Source organism: Octopus bimaculoides, chromosome 3 (genome assembly GCF_046866305.1).
Source record: "Octopus bimaculoides isolate indiv1 chromosome 3, ASM4686630v1, whole genome shotgun sequence".
Taxonomy (NCBI): domain Eukaryota; kingdom Metazoa; phylum Mollusca; class Cephalopoda; order Octopoda; family Octopodidae; genus Octopus; species Octopus bimaculoides.
In genome coordinates this window covers 67,384,178-67,400,875 of record NC_142930.1, presented here as the reverse complement: position 1 = coordinate 67,400,875, position 16,698 = coordinate 67,384,178, and the positions used below count along the sequence as shown (strand labels likewise).

The 16,698-nt window shown below is 33.8% G+C and overlaps 1 protein-coding gene across 22 annotated transcripts in view; it reads left to right on the top strand.

The window, feature by feature from the left end:
- Positions 1-3,298, top strand: part of LOC106870336 (myeloid leukemia factor 1) — an 86,713-nt gene extending 83,415 nt beyond the window's left edge. For all 22 annotated transcript variants that reach the window (XM_089349155.1, XM_014916366.3, XM_089349148.1 and 19 more), the window contains one exon: positions 1,168-3,298. The gene's annotated coding sequence lies outside the window, so the exon portion shown is untranslated. The remainder of the gene's footprint in view (positions 1-1,167) is intronic.
- Positions 3,299-16,698: the final 13,400 nt, after the last annotated feature.

The following is a 16,698-nucleotide window of genomic DNA, read 5'->3' as shown; positions in this document are numbered from 1 at the left end:
GGCCGTGTGCCAAAATTTGAAACCAATATAAAAGAGGGAGGGATTTCCAAGTATTCATAATAATGGTGAAAACCATTTTCATTCCTTAGTCATGTTCATCATCACCATCAACATTGTTTTAACATTCATTTCTCGATGTTTGCATGGGTTGGATGAAATTTTGTTGAGATGGATTTTCTATGGCTAGATACCCTTCCTGTTGTCAACCCTGACCTTTTTCCAAGTAAGACAAGGGAACAGTAAAATGCACACATATGTGTGTGTGTGTGTATGTGTGTATATATATATAGACATGGGATGAGGTGGTGAAGCTTGACCTTTGAACATTGAGCCTCACAGAGGCAATGACAGGAGACCGAGACCTTTGGAGATATGCTGTGATTAAGAAAACCTGGCAACTAAAGTGAGATCGCAGCCACGCATGTCTGGCCCAGTTAAGAGTATCCCTGATGTGTCGGGTGATATGATATGCTTGAGAAGACTTGTTGAGTCAAGTAAAACCAATATTATAGCTGTGGCCAGTGCCCCCTGACTGGCTCCCGTGTTGGTGGTATGTAAAAAGCGCCATCCGAATGTGGTCAATGCCAGGTCCGCCTGACTGGCTCCCATGCCGGTGGCATGTAAAAAAGCACCGTCCAAACATGGCTGATGCCAGTACCCCCTGACTGGTCCCCATGCTGGTGTCATGTAAAAAGTACTATCCAAACTTGATTGATGCCAGGCCTACCTAACTGGCTCCCGTGCCAGTGGCACCTGAAAAACACCCACTACACTCTTGAACTGATTGGCATTAGGAAGTGCATCCAGCTGTAGAAACATTGCCAGATCAGATTGGAACCTGGTGCAGCTACTGGCTCTCCAGACCGTCAAACCGTCCAACCCATGCCAGCATGGAAAACAGACGTTAAACGATGATGATGATGATATGTATATAAAACTGGCTTCTTTCAGTTTCTGTTTACCAAATCCATTCACAAGGCTTTGGTTGTTCCAGGATCATGGTAGAAGACACTTAACCCAAGGTGCCACACAGTGGGATTGAACCCAGAATCATGTGGTTGGGAAGCAAACTTCTTACCACACACCCATGCCTAAGTTTATGTGATTTTAATTTGTTATTCAAAATTTAAATATTCTTTTTTCCTCTCTCTTTTTTTTTTTTTTTAGGAAACTTGAATGAATTCCTCTGCCAGCTTAAGATATGACTACTTGTTATTTGATTGACACAAATTTTGAGCAGCCAGCATCTAAGTCTACCTTCAACACTTTGAAATCCTGGGCAACTAAATTGTTGTGCAAAGCAGAGTAGAATCGTTAAGAAACTAAAACATGTTTTTGTTTTAAATACATTACTAAAAACTATTTGTTGTAAATTTTTCTCAATTAAAACCTGCACCTTTTATTATAATAATTTTTTTTTTTTTTGTAAATAGATCCCTGTCAATATACACCTCTACCTACACTTCTATAAATTAAATTTAAGCAGTTTCTCCAACTTTATTAATAATTCCATTTATTTGATTTTATATTCTGAATGACTCTGAGTTTTATCTCATGTTAATTCATCCACTTATTATGTGGCATTCTTATAGCTAGTTTCTGTATAAATAGTATCTTTTAAATGGAGTAATCAACTGAAAGAAATTGTGTGATCTTTGTTGTAAAACTTCTGGAGTTTCCTCTCAGATAAATTAGTACCTAACTGCTCATTAGGGTTCAGTATTTGAGGTACCCATATTATTATAACAGGATTTGTTATTTAATTACCATTTAATATATCCTGCAGTTTCTATTTGATAGTGTTTTAACATCTTATCATATATAGCTTTTCAAATTTGAAATCTCAGTATTTAGCTTTCTGAGTCAAAAACAACTTTTATAGCATTTTTTTTAATCTTTCTTAAAAATATGTATCACTATGTTCTCGTAGAGGAAGTGTATTCCAAGATATTTCTAAATTTCTATAAATATGTTACAGATAATAATTAAATAAATTCTATGTGAATGCATAAATAAGGTTGCAATGAAAATTAATTTATATATTTAGATGAAAGTAATTTATTTCTGAAAAGACTGACCGATTTTAGTTTGGCAGATCTGACTCAAAGTACCATTGTGCTCTTTTATAAGCGACTAACTGTTAGTAGATATCTTTGACACCATCTTATTGATGCGTTTAAATTATAGTTGTCTGCGTGTGGATGTGTATAAACCTGTTTTATCAAATTCCATAGAAGCTATTCCATTTGTCACAACTGGTTCTCTCATATCCTAACTGTAGCTATCCAATACATTTGTGTTGAACCTAGACACCATAGATACACTTGTGGACTGTAGGTCTCTCAGATCTGGCTCTTTCAATCCTGACTCTAACTGCCTGCAGTTTGTGTTGGATCATTTATTTTAGTCCAGCTGCTGCTCACCTCTTGAGTATCTGACCAAAGTTTACTTAGCTGTCAATTGCTCTCTGTGTATTTTACAAGACCTTGGTTTTCTCAGGATTTCTCATTGAATATTCTGGATTACTCTCACTGAATATTAGAACAGAACACTTTTTTTTTTTAGATATTTATACTTCCAGTTAAAAAAAAAATTTTTAAACTTGAAAATATTAGTTTTTTTTATTGATCTTACAGAAAAATACATTTCCATTTAGATTTTCAAACACTTCCCTTAATATTTTTATTATTGGCTGCTGTCAACTGTTTAGAGGTTTATGATTGCAACTTGAATACCACCTAAATACAGTATGTGAATGAATTATTAATGTATGAATGATATCAGATGATTTTTATCTTATTTCTATAAAAAAAAAGAAAGAAAATAAAAAAAAATAACTAGAAGATTTATTTTTCTTTCCATCAGTCAAAAGTTATTGAAACAAAGTGTGTTGCTTTTAATATAAATTTCCTTCTTCAGTTTACATAGTTTCTTTTACTGCTATTGCCTTTGTTATTGTGTTTCATTGACATTAGTTTGCATGAGAATCACTGTATATTCTATTAAATCAACTACTTTAACTATTTATTATTAATGTTTGATAGTATGTTGAATGTTTCATACTACTTCCCAATGATCAGTGTAATAAAGTGGTCAGTTTTAAGGGAAGAGTTAGTGTGTAATTACATCATTTTATCATTTGTTGCTGTTTAGCTTGTGCATGTAACTGCAATGCCATGCTATGTGTTGCAGCTGAAGATATTTCCTGTATATGATTTTCAGATATTTTCTCTCAAAGTTCTGAAAGAAGCCAAATGACTACTTTATGGAAAGAACTAATAAATCTAACATAACTAGACCAAGCTATTTGTTTATTTCATTTTTGTTTGCTCATTTGTTTTTCCATTAACACTGTCCATTTATCTCTGTATATTTTTTATTTATTTACTTTATCCTAAGAGAACTGTTTTCTTTTGACTTTTTTCACTTGCACCTGTACCTTTCACTTTGCACTGCCTTAAATTATTCATTTAGAATTCTCTCTAGTTTTGTCAGCACAGCTTTTATTTGGGTAGCATAGATTCTTGCAAAGCACTGTTTTAGTATTATAATAAATGCTTTTCTAGTATGTTTTTTTCACACATACAATTCACTTGTTTCTGCTTCTGCAATGATAAATGAGTAAATTGAAATAACTAAATTACTTTACAATACCATGGTTCTTGTTTTTTTGTTTTTTTTTTGAGATTATGTAGCTTTTTAAAAAGATTGGCATATCAAGTTCTGGGAAAATCTCTTTTCATTCTATCTTATTATGAGAATTTTTAGAAATCTTTATATATTCTTGTCACTGGCCTATTTATCAATGTCCCCTTTTTACAAAAGGATTTTACATGTATGAATACATACACACATGCATATGTATATATGTATGTATGTGTATATGTGCATATATTATACCGTCCAAATCTTGTATTCATGAAATATTAGACCTATAATGATGATAGTAATTATATCTTATTTAATGAAGCAAATATAAAATAAAATTTTTTGATAATTGTTGGATAGATTTTCAAACTGAAATTGAACTTGTTTTACTCTGTTCTAAAACGCAAAGCCTTCCAATTGTTATACTTAAATAAATCTTTTGAGGAAATATTTGTTGTAGTGAGGAATGTCTTTCAATTTTGTACACATTTTAAAAGAAATGACTTATATTTTTAAGTCATTATCTGACTTCTTTGTAGCTCCTGTGTTGGTAATTAGTATGTTGGGTTGTTAAACATTAGCAACTCACTTTAACAAGAATAATAACTGTTCTCCGTGATTGTTCCAATTAATGATATTGAAAGCTAAAAGATATTTATGATTCTGAGTTTAAACCTTCTGATATCAAACTGCCTGAAACTGCCCTTGATTTTATGATTCAAATATACTGTTTTAAAGTGATCTAAATTATAACCACCTATCAAAATTGCATATTATTTATGTCCCAGACACCTGCTTAATATTCACAAGGTTATAATGTTAAATTTTTCATTATTTTAAAAATTAACTGAAACAAGAACTGTGTAGTTTGAAAGAAATATAGTAAGGAAAGGGTTAAGAAAATTTGGAATCATAGACAGTACAGTCTTTTATGTGTTTCAAGTCATAGCTTATTCATGCAGTAAGGATTTTAAAAATCTTATTGGCATGGTTTGTTCAAGTCGATATAGAGTTTCCTGTTATTTTATGAATTTTAACAAAGCAAACAATAAAACTAACTTCTGTCAGAAATATCTGAGATCCCAAAACTCGATGGTTTAACTGTAGTCTCTTTCTTATTTATTCATTTATATATTTTATAGCCAGTGCCCCAGCATGGCCACAGTCTAATGACTGAAACAAGTATAAGAAAGATATACTTTTGTGTTAGTTAGTATCTCAATTTTGATATTTCAAGGAATTTCAAAGATTGTCTAATTTAGATTCAATTTTGTATCAATCACATCATTATGTTTACAATGTAAAGTTCTAATGTATTCTAAATTATATTTCATTAAAATAAATCCTAATTTATGATGAGATGGTCTTTGTTAAGAATTTGTGTATAAACTGCTACATCCTTTCGTTATTTGATTTCGTTCCTAGATTCAATATTTATCAGAAGTAGCAGAATAGTTTTGTTGATCACAAGTTAAGAATTTGGGAGAAAAGAATATGTTAAAAGACAGCGAAATTGTTTGCCATGCGCCAACTTTCGATCTTCCCAGTTCATTGACTTCAAATTTGACCCTCATTACTATCAAGGACCTTTTGCTAGAGCATTAAACATCCAAAGGTCCTTCTCCTTCAGTGCAATTCAGGCCTTCAGCAAAAGTTGTGAAGTTTTAGGTGTTTTAAAAAATTTATATTCACTTATGATAATCTCTCTCTCTGTGTTATATATATATAATATATGTGTGTGTGTTTATCTGAGTTTAAATTTTATGATTTAGAAAATTTAGTTGTTTGATATTCCATTCTCTTGTTTTATTAATTATACAATAGTTGTCCTTGTAGCTATATAAGAACTATATAATACTTGCTTGCTCATTTTTCTGGAAAATTTTTCAGACAGAAAAAGTAGTCAGTTTTTATGGATAAAATGTGTTACTTTAAAATATTTTCCAATTTTGATATCTTCTTTATTTTCACTTTCATTTGTAATAAAGCATGTAGTTCTTTCACTTGCATAAATTTCAAAGAAGTCTAATGTATAGGTTAAAAATTGAAAGTCAAATGTTTTATTTCTTTATACACCAGAGTATTGTACTCATATATAATATGGCTCTTCTAAAGTTCTCTTTGTGAAAATAATTTCTCCAGATAGATAGTTTCTTTTAAGACTGTATTGCAACCATTTTCAACTCAGCAGATGTATAACTGGTTTAGAACTACTTTAATTTACATTGACCTAAAATCTTCATTTTGAAATAGACTTACAGAAACATATTGTGTCTAAAAGAAATCACACAAATAGTGTCCATGTTTCAATTTACTTATTATAAGGATGCCTTAATGGTGTGCAATCATAAGTAGCTACATTTTTAACTGAATCCATCAAAACAAGGGATTATGTAATGTTTAATATACAGAAATAAAGAATGTGAATGAGATCTGTAATTTAGAAAGAAGGTTTAATATTGCTCTCTTGTAGAGGAAGCAAGGATGAACTGACTGCATGTTGTTGGAGTTAATGGAATTAATACTTCAAAAAGATCTTAGTATCATACAATATAAAAGTTACATGTGATTCTCACAAACCTGATCTTATATGAGCTGTTATTCATTCTCTTGAAGTGTGCATATGTTTATGCCATAAGTGGGATTAGAATAGAAAAGATTCTGAAGATCCAAAAATATCCTCCAAACCAAATCTTTTCATATAAGAAGACAATTCAAGCTATAGCTCACAGATTATTTGGTTTGATAATGTTTGATCTGCAATATGGAAGGTGGTTACTTTTACTGTTTCACAACTTTAGTAACACTGGCATAGTTTTTAGTTACACGTGTTTGTTATCATGAGAGTAAATGATATCCATTATCATAGTTTTTGAAATCTCATTCCATTTGTTGATGTTTTTATGTTTTAAGAAAACACTTTTATCTTTCTTTTCTTTTTGTGTTTGTGTGTGTGTGTTTGAAGATCACTTTGGCACTGAAAGTTATCATATTATTATGAATTATTAATAATATGCTATAGAATATTTCTGGGCAGAAAAATGTAAAACTGCCTCACACAAAGATACTTTTGTTGTGACATTTGATTTTCATCCCCTTTTATTAGTTTTCATCTAGGCTAAGTCATGAATTCATTTTCCAATTTCTTTTTGACGATTTCTACAAACTTTGCTATAACAATATTTCTGCTTTAGCAACTAAGCACTGAATCTGAAATGAAATAGAAAATAGGTCAGTTTCAAAACATTGATGTTCAGGTCACAAAAAGCAAAGTTTGAAGAGAATAGTAGTCATTTTCTTTGAATTCTGATAGAAGCAAATAGAAAACAACTCTTACTGACCAAAAAAAAAAAAAGAAGATTAAAAGTATGTTGTCAATAATTATTATTTAGTAATCCTATTCTCAAAACAAAATTCAGTTGCTGTATGGATGACAAAACAAGCCAGCTATATTTGCAGTCATTTTCATAGTGTAAACATGAAAACAATATATAAAACCAAGAATGTTATTCTTCCAGCTGCCCATGGTTTATCATCCCAATAGTGTTATCTACACAAACATCATTTGAGATTATTGTTATTGTTGTTGATTCCATCTTTTAGAATTAACTATAGGCTTTGCCTATTTTATCTTATATATTGGTTACAAAAACAAAACAAATATATATAAATATATAAAATAATTGAATAATAAAGGATTCCAATGTTGTCATGAACTGTTTCTTTGGTTTTAAAATTAGTGTCTCCTCATTTATTTCATTCTTCCATTCTACCATGGTTTATTTATTCCTTCCAAAGACTGTTTTGTGAAAGTCTCTATTGCATTGATTTAAGCCATAGGTATTAACAGCATTTATATATTCTCAATATTGATGACGCTTTTGAAAGATGATTTAATGCGGTCAGTTCACATTCACGGTGTAAACTGTGGATGGCATTTCTTCATTAAGAAAATATTGGGTTTTTCCCGTTTTATTATTATTATTATTATTATTATTTTGCACTGAATGCATGTCACTTCACTTTAATGCACGACTACTATTTGCATTTCTTGCACTGAAATACAGCTGCTGGTGAATTTTGTTTGGGTGCTGAGTTTTTTTTTTTTTTCTCTTATATTAAGAGTATAGCTTATGCATGAATTATTTGAAAAATGAAAAGAAAATGTCTTGTTTCAGTTGTATCTAAAACGAAAAAGAAAAAAAAAAGAAAGAAAGGAAGGAAAAAAAAAACTGCAGCATAATGCGAAGAATAACAAACACTATATTTTGATAATGTCTCTCATTCAACCAAGATTCAACATCGCTAAAACAAATTACTTTCTGTGTACACTGAAACTGGACATTTTCTTTTTGATAGCGGCGGTAGTATATCGGGAATCGATATGATGCTCTGTATTATCGTAAAAGGCTATTTAGTTCTTGGTTGAAAATCGGTGTGCAAATACAGCAAGTAAGCAAATAGCGGCCGCAGAAATTTTTTTTTCTTTCTTATGAATTATGATTATTTTCTCTACAAATTATGTATAAATATAGGCTGTGTACTTAAGATATTTATATTACGTAAACATACCACCAACCACGCGTATGAATTTAAATATAGACAGTGTATATCAAGTACCTATGTTTAGTTGTGTGTAGGTAACTAAATAAAATACAATCGGTTGTTTCCGTTAGTAGTCCCGACAGCAACCGCCATCGCTATTCGTTCACTGTTAGACCTGTTTGAGCCGACCTTTCATCGGAGGCATTCAAACCATACCTATCCCGTCTTTTTGTATGTTAGTGATTATATTGTCTTATATGCTCCTTTTTTATAAAAGGAGAAGGCTTTGAGGGAGATGTGGCTGTTTTTTTTTTTTTTTTCTAGCCACTCCATCGACCGCATAGAGGTTCCCTCGCTAATTCATGAAGGGTTGATTTGCATTGATGACTCTTAAAGAATAGCTACATCTGCTGGAAGACGAGTTCTTTTCTTGTCTTGTTCTAGTATTAATCCTTCTGCCTCTCTCATATGTGAAGTAACTGGGTAGAAGTGGGAACAGATGAAATTACTTTTAATTTCAACGAAGACGGTCTCAGCACCATGATGTGAAATCACTTTGACTAAGTTGGATCTCAGTTGGTAAAAAAACAAACTCATGTTTGTATGCTGTCATTAGTGTTGTATTTTGTCTCCATTCGCAGCCAGAACGAATTGTTAAAATAACACGAGATTAATGAATCGTTTAAAGATTTGTAGTAACCAAACTGATTATCGAAATGAAGTCTAGAGAATAAAAAGGTAAAACAGGTCTTTTGTGTGTAGAACTAGTGGAATAACTAAATGGATGATAACTTGTTAATGTTTCTGTTTGCCAGCAGTGAGAATGCATGTTATCGCAGACATTTATTCTTGTGTGATATCATTCACACCTTTCCTCAAAATTATACGAATGAAATGAAATGGTTTCAACTAGAAATTAAAATAGAATGGCAAGTGTGAGTGTGTGTGCGTGCGCACGCGTTTTTATATATACCATTTTGAAATAACAGTTCGTAAAAACACTTTTCCTTGTTGAGTGACAGCTATTCTTAACGAATTAAAGAAAGTCAACTGATCTCATTGTTAAAAGTTATCGGTGATGTTGCTGGAGAACAGACAATTAAAACCTTCACAACTGCTATCACTCTTAAAGAACACGTATGAGAAATCTGAAGTGCATGTGCTAATAAAATTACTGAACAGAAGCAACCCAAATGGAAAGCAAAACTTGAAGAAAATGTCAACAATCTGCACCACCATATTGAATGGTTAACCACGATAATATCATGCAAGGAGAGTAATGAGTTCATACATCGCCAATTACATCTTATGAAAAAAAAAATAACAAAACTCTGTTGTAGCTCTTCACGCCAACAACTTAAGGAATTGCTTTAAAGTACGAGTTAATTACTTTGAAGCACGAACTCAGGACGCTGAGTGAAAAACTTCGTTATCGGAGAAAATTTTTCAAGTTAGATAGTATAAATAACAAGCTTGCTTTATATCCACAAGAATTATACTGGGAAATGAGGAAGAACAGAAAGGCCCTTCTCAGGAAGATTTTGAATCATTCTGATCTAAGATCTGGAACGAAAAGAGAGATTCCATCTAGAATGCATACAGTTAGGAAAGTACTGTATCTACATCGACAGCAAAGCATACACAATCGACGTCGAAACTTTCATTAGATCTGTAGGCAAACTACATTATGGGAAGGCACCTGGAAGAGATTTAATTGCTGAACTTCTACAGGAAGATATTAATATGAACTACAGAAAGCCACATTGACATCCAAATTGGCTTGCCATAGTACGGACGAATCTTGTAGCTTAGAATGAAACCATCAAGTTGACAGAAAACTATAAGCACATTGCTTGCCTAAGCTTTTATGCACAAGCTTTACATAAGCTGCCTCAACTTCCAGGATCATTGTGAGTCCAACAATACACGCAAGCAGAAAGACGTGGTGATGTGCCGAACAACTTTTGATAAAGTTGTGCTGTTCGAAGTAAGAAAACGCTGCAGAAGCATTGTGACAGTATGGTTTGATTATAGAAAAGCAATCGACTCTTGGTTGCTAATGTTTCTGCATTTGGGGAAAATAACTGCTGCCACTGAGAGAATTACAAAGATCTGGGCAACAATCTTCACACTTGAAGTAAGAGCAGAACGATTGTCTCTGATGTCATAAATATTTCAAGGAGATGGGCTTTTTGTAATTTTGTTTATTTTGGTATTAAATCTATTGTCGTTTCTTTTACAAAAACTCAATAACTACATGCCAGGATCTGCAACTGCTACAGATACCAATGCAACCGGTACCTGTTTTTGTGGATAATTCAAAATCTATGCTAAAATTGTTTACAATGCCAAAATGCAGCTGGAATAAGATTTTCAGTGGATATAGGAATGGAATTTGGCTAAAAGAAATGTTCGTATCTGATTGTTGAACGTGAAAATCTCCCCTAAACGCAGAACTTCTGCATCAACGGTTTCACTATCTCTTCTGTTTCACAAAGAACGCTATAAATATATCTAAGTATTGATGAAAATATATCATACTAAATTATGATACATTCTCGGGTCACTCCAACAAAAATGGAGTGACCGAAAAGTATTATACCAGACTTAGAAAAATATGGCAGTCGGAGTACCCTTCTTACAGCAAGACAACATCTCAATGCATTTGCTATACCAGTTCTGATACCAACATTTGAGATAGTTGACTAGTTTTCAGAGAAAGTCCATTCTATAGACATTAAAACCCTCAAGATCTTGTCATTAAATGGAAAATTCCACAGATTCAGAAGTGAAGAAGGAAATAGAGGCTTGGCATCAGTGTAGGCAGCTTCTGAATGTTGTATAGTGTCTCTCAGCGCTTGTTAAACATCAGCAGCAAAATATATAAATCTAGTGTTGAAAAGCGAAGAGAACAACATCCTACGAGTCCTCAGTGAGCTCTTCAGGAAATACACGTTTTCTGACGTTGTCCCATACAACCCCGAAACAACTGGACAATCATGTCTAAAAGAAGACTTAGATGTGAAATTGCTCAGCATACCAAAGACTATGCATGGGTACGAGTGTGGGTTGAAAAGTTCATTGGCTGACTACGAAGCAGTGATAGTAGAGCTGTGAAATATAGCATGCATTAATTTCAACCCTTCTTATAAATAAGTGCATTGTCTCGTTCAATGACTGTTCAAACTTTAAAAGTAACTGGTAGCAACAGCAGATGTAACGTCATCATCTCTGCGATACTGGTTCCCAACCAAGTGTTTTTTTCACGTTGTAGAACAGATGATAGTCAGACGTAGCCAAAAAAGGAAAATTGAGAGTGTAATGAACCAGTTCAATGCTATAGTCATGCACAATAAGCATTGAAACCAAGAAATTGTGTGCTGGAGTATTGTCCTGATGAAACATGACCTCTTTCGTCAGATTTTCTGGGCGTTTGGTCTTGATAGCCTTTCATAACTTCCTCAGCAAGTTGGCAGAGTACTCTTTATTGATGGCGTGTCCTTTTGAAGATAGCCAATAAACACGCCTTTTATATCCCCGAAAACTGAGGTCATCTTCCCTGCAGATAAAAAGACCTTGACCTTCTTTGGAGCAGGTGAGGAAGAGTGTTTCTACGTCATGGATTGTGTCTTTGTCTCTGGCTTAAAGTGATGAAGCCAACACTCGTCCTGGGTTAGCAAGCATTCAAGGAAACCAGCTGGATTTGCCTCAAACAACGTTAGATTTTCCCGTAATGTGATCAGCCTGATACACTTTTGATCAGATGTCAGAATACGTGGCACCCACCGAACAGAAACCTTCACCATGCCAAGTTCATTGTGCAGAATATTCTCAACCCCCTCACGGGATATGCTAATAGCATTGGTTATTTGATTTATAGTCAATTACTCGTCATCCATCAGCATGTGGCGAACACGATCAACATTTTCCTCGGTGGTGGCAGTTGCAGAACGTCCAGCATTAGGTTATCATCAAGACTCTCCCGTTCCCCTGTTAAATTCAGTTGCCCACTTTTGCACTGTTTATACTGCTGGAGCGTCATCCCCTAAAGTAGCAAGCATGAATGTCATGTGGGGCTAAACCCTTTTCCTGCAGGTACTTGAGAACACCACGATGCCAAATTTTGTCCATTTTTCAAGAGAAGTCGCTACTAGTTACTTTCGAAGCATTCTTTGAATAGTCAGATGTCAGTTTACCTGGAACGAAACAATGCAGGTATTAATAAGAAAGGTTGGAATTAATGCATGCAAAATTTCATAGCTCTAACATCACTACTTCATAGTCAACTTATGAACCTTTCATCCTATCCCTATATGTTTCATAAAACTTAAAGATGACAGTAATATCCTTTCTACTAAAGGCACTAGGCCTGAAATTTGGTGGGAGAGGACTAATCGATTACATTGACCCCAGTGCGCAACTGGATGAAAGACAAAGTCGACCTCGGCGGAATTTGAACTCAGAACGTAGCGGCAGACGAAATACCGCTAAAAGATGACAGTAATATCTACATGAAATACAGCCTTTCTTGGACTTGCGACTTCTACATCACATCACATTTCGAGGGCTATGCGTCTGCAATTCGGAGCAGGAGATTTTTACAAAATATCTGCAAAATATCTAGAAAATGTTGATTATGTTACATTTCTGTGGAAGACATCACACATTGTCAATGAACACGCCCATAACACCAAAGATTATTTGAAAGCTGCCATAGTCAGAGTAATGTCCAAAATGAACCAGGACCACTTGGTTCGAGTATGTAGATGATTTAGATCTCATATAGAAGCAGTTGGTGAAGCTGAATGTAGGTTTATTGAATAACATTATAGAAAAGGTTTATTTTTATCCTCATAGCACATTTTGATAAAGTTATTATCTGTTATCATATATCTGTTTTTTTTTTATAAACATAAATCTGTCCTCAAATATCTTACGCACCCTGTACACACACACACACACACACACACACACACACACACACACACACACACACACACACACACACACACACACACACACACATTTCCGCTGAAATATATCAGGCTGAGTAAAAAGTAAGCAACGTTTTGAAACAATATATTTTAACAATATATTTTAACAATGCGGAAATTTTATTCATCAAAGTAAGAACCATTACAATCAACACTTTTTTGCCAACGAATTACAAGTTTGTTTATTCCGGTACCATGAAAATCTGGAGTTCTGGAGCTGATGAACTCTTTGGACACATTTTCAGCATCAGTTTGATTATTGAACGCCTTCTCTCGCAGGAAACCACCAAGATGCTTGAAAAAGTGGTAGTTGGTAGGAGAAAGGTCTGGGGAATAAGCTGGGTGGGGAAGAACTTCGTAGCCAAGTTCCCTCAACTTCTGGAGCGTCATTAGTACGTGTGGTCGAGCATTGTCATAAAGAATGATTGACCCTCTTCTGTTGACCAGTATGGGACGAAGCGGTAGCAGTTTTTTGTTCATTTTGGCAATTTCATGGCAATATGTTTCTGTACTAATGGTGCTTTCCGGGTTTTAAGAAGTTATTGTGGACTAGCAGAGGCACCCGGCGTTGCCCGGGAGTGAAAATTTTCTTTACATATTGGAAGAAAAAAAGCAAAATATGTTGTATAGAAATGTGTCATTCTAAGTTCAATTTATTCTTCAATTAGGATACAATTTATTCTTTAATTGGGAAATCAATTCTGAATTCATAATAATAATAATAATAATAATAATAAATAATAATAATAAACGAAAATACAAAGTTTAGTACTTTTATGAAAGGAGATAAATTCTACTACATATATTAAAGGAAATTATGTAAGAGCTTCTGGGTAAACAACATTCTTTGTTTTCTGGTTTGGAGCATAGACAAATAAGTCTTGCAAACTACCTACCCTGGAGCAACCAACATAAAGTTGACCATGAGAAAAGCAAGCCAGTAGATTTCAAAGACTGACCTTGAGCTTTATTAATAGACATTGCAAAGCAAAGTCGCATTGGGAATTGTGTTCGTTTGGACTCAAATGGCATGCCTGTTGGTTTGATCGGAATTCTTGGAATGAAAACCTCTTCCCAGAGGCACATCCAGTGATGATGTTAACTTCTGTCACATTAGGTGATAATGTCTTCACAATCAACCTTGTCCCATTGCATAATTTAGGAGGATCTAAATTTCTTAGAAGCATTATTGGGACTCCTACCTTCAGAAAAAGTTTATGTGGAGGAATTCCAGGTGGCTCGTGAGAATTAAGGAACTCTGTTGGAGATATGTGAGGAAGATGTTATGCTACGAGTGGTAGTGGAAGGGAGACCTCTCACCTGCTACCACTGTAAGAGGAGGAGACAAATAAAAGCAAATTGTCCCCAAATCAATAACCAAATGCCAGAGGAGGAAAACCAAGACGAGAAGAATGACGACGTTAAAAACATAGAAATAACACATACAATTGAAGAATACCAGGAAGTTCCAAGCAGGAAGAGGAAGGAGCCAAAAACTCATCTCCAAAAAAGACAAATAAAACCGGAGGAGGATATTGGACAACACACATTACTAAACACGCAGAAAAAAACAGACAGATAGCACACCCACCTCACCTCCGCAGACACCCCAGAAAAAAACCATCACCGCAAACAATCCAGCTTTTCCCAATAGGTATACAGACATACAAATAGACACACCTAACTGACATACCTCTCTGGCCGAGCATAGAAACAAGATATATTTTATGATCTATACAAAGAGCTCGGTCATTGAGGAAAAGTTAAATAAAATTAAAAGTTATGAAAGTAAATATACCAGAAAAGGACTACCCAGAAGATATGAAACGTGTTGTTATTGACACAGAAAACTATAGGCAATTAAAAGAAAAATTGGGGCAAAACATAGACCTACTAGGACCGGAGGTGAGATATGACACTCCACCTCCAGTGATGGAATATGAGGACTTACAACCATATATATTATGGTGAAAGTAAGCATTTTTTTAATACTAAAAATTGATGAACAATAAAAAAAAAAGGAAAAAACAGTGGGGGTACGAGTAGCCATTTTATCTATTTTGTAATTCATCTCATTCATCCGTTTATGTTTTATGTCCTCACGTTGTGTTGTCTGTCATTGTGCCGTCCCTTCTAAGTTAGGCCCCAGTGGCTAATAAAGAAATATCTTGTGAACGACCAAAAAAGAAAAAAAAAATTTATGACTCTGTAGATACTGCTTCACAAAAAAATTCAATTCGTTGAACATTTCCTCAATGGGATTAAACATTCGGGAATAAGGAGGTAGGTATTTGACCGTATGTTGTAGTGCAAGATCAATTTCAACGACACGTTTATGGATGCATTGTCCATTATAAGTATTAGAGGCTGTGATGTAATCGCAGCGATCTTCAGCGAACATTGATGTAAAAAGCTGTAAAATTCAGATGTTGCGATCTTCTTAAATGTTTCGAATTGGACAAGACCCGACATATCCATAGCGGCAAAATGTTTAAATTTACCCCTTGAGAAGGACGATCAGTCATTGCCTGAACTCTACGGTAAGCTCTGCCCATCGACCTTCAAAAAAAAAAAAAGAAAAAAAATAGATCGTAAAAATATTTCAAAAACAAAAAAATTATCGAAGTATTTAACAAATATAATAATCATTTACTCTGAAATCCAAATGTAATTTTTTTCATCAATATATACACGACGAATGGCTAATCCATTATCTTGAAGCCATTTTGCTTAAAACATCGCTCCTATTTTGTGTTTTCGTTATTTCGTTCTTGAGGGCGAATTATTAGTTTTTTCAGAGTGTATTCAAAGTCTTCAAGATAGCGATCAATAGTTGATAATGAAACAGTCAAACCGAATTACTCTTGTAAAAGTTCTCTCATTCTTTTCAAAGTTAAAGTTGAGTCCTCATTAATCGATTCTTGGAAAAATTGTTGATGATTTTCTTTGATTTTTCGCTGCCGGTGCCCACGTTTTTTCTCTGGAGAATAATCTTTCTGCGCAATTGTCTTGACTGTGCTGTAGTTAATATCAAGGGAGCGAGACAACGATTTTAAATTTTCACTGTTTCTGGAAGCAGACAATATTTTTTTTTTTTTATCCTACTCAGACAGATACTTTCTTGTATGTCTTGTTTGGTATGTTAAAAATGTTGAAACTATTATGTTTTAAATCGCACTTTAATACTAAAGGGACGAATTCATTTGAGAAAGGGACAAATTCATTTGAGAAAGGGATGAATTCATTTGAGCAAGGGACGAATTCATTTGTGAAGGGGACGATTTCAATCGAGAAATACTGTAGTACAAACAAGAGCTAAGTTTGTTTTAAATAAAGCGTAAAGTTTCGTTTGTGAATGAAATATCTTGACAGGTTAGAGGCATTTTCATGCAGATAATTGCTAAACAACTTATTCTTATCTTGATGTGAGTTTAGATTTCTTAGTAATCTAGAGAAAATAATGAAATTAAGATTATCTAGGCAGCTTAGTAGGGTCATAGATACATTTATT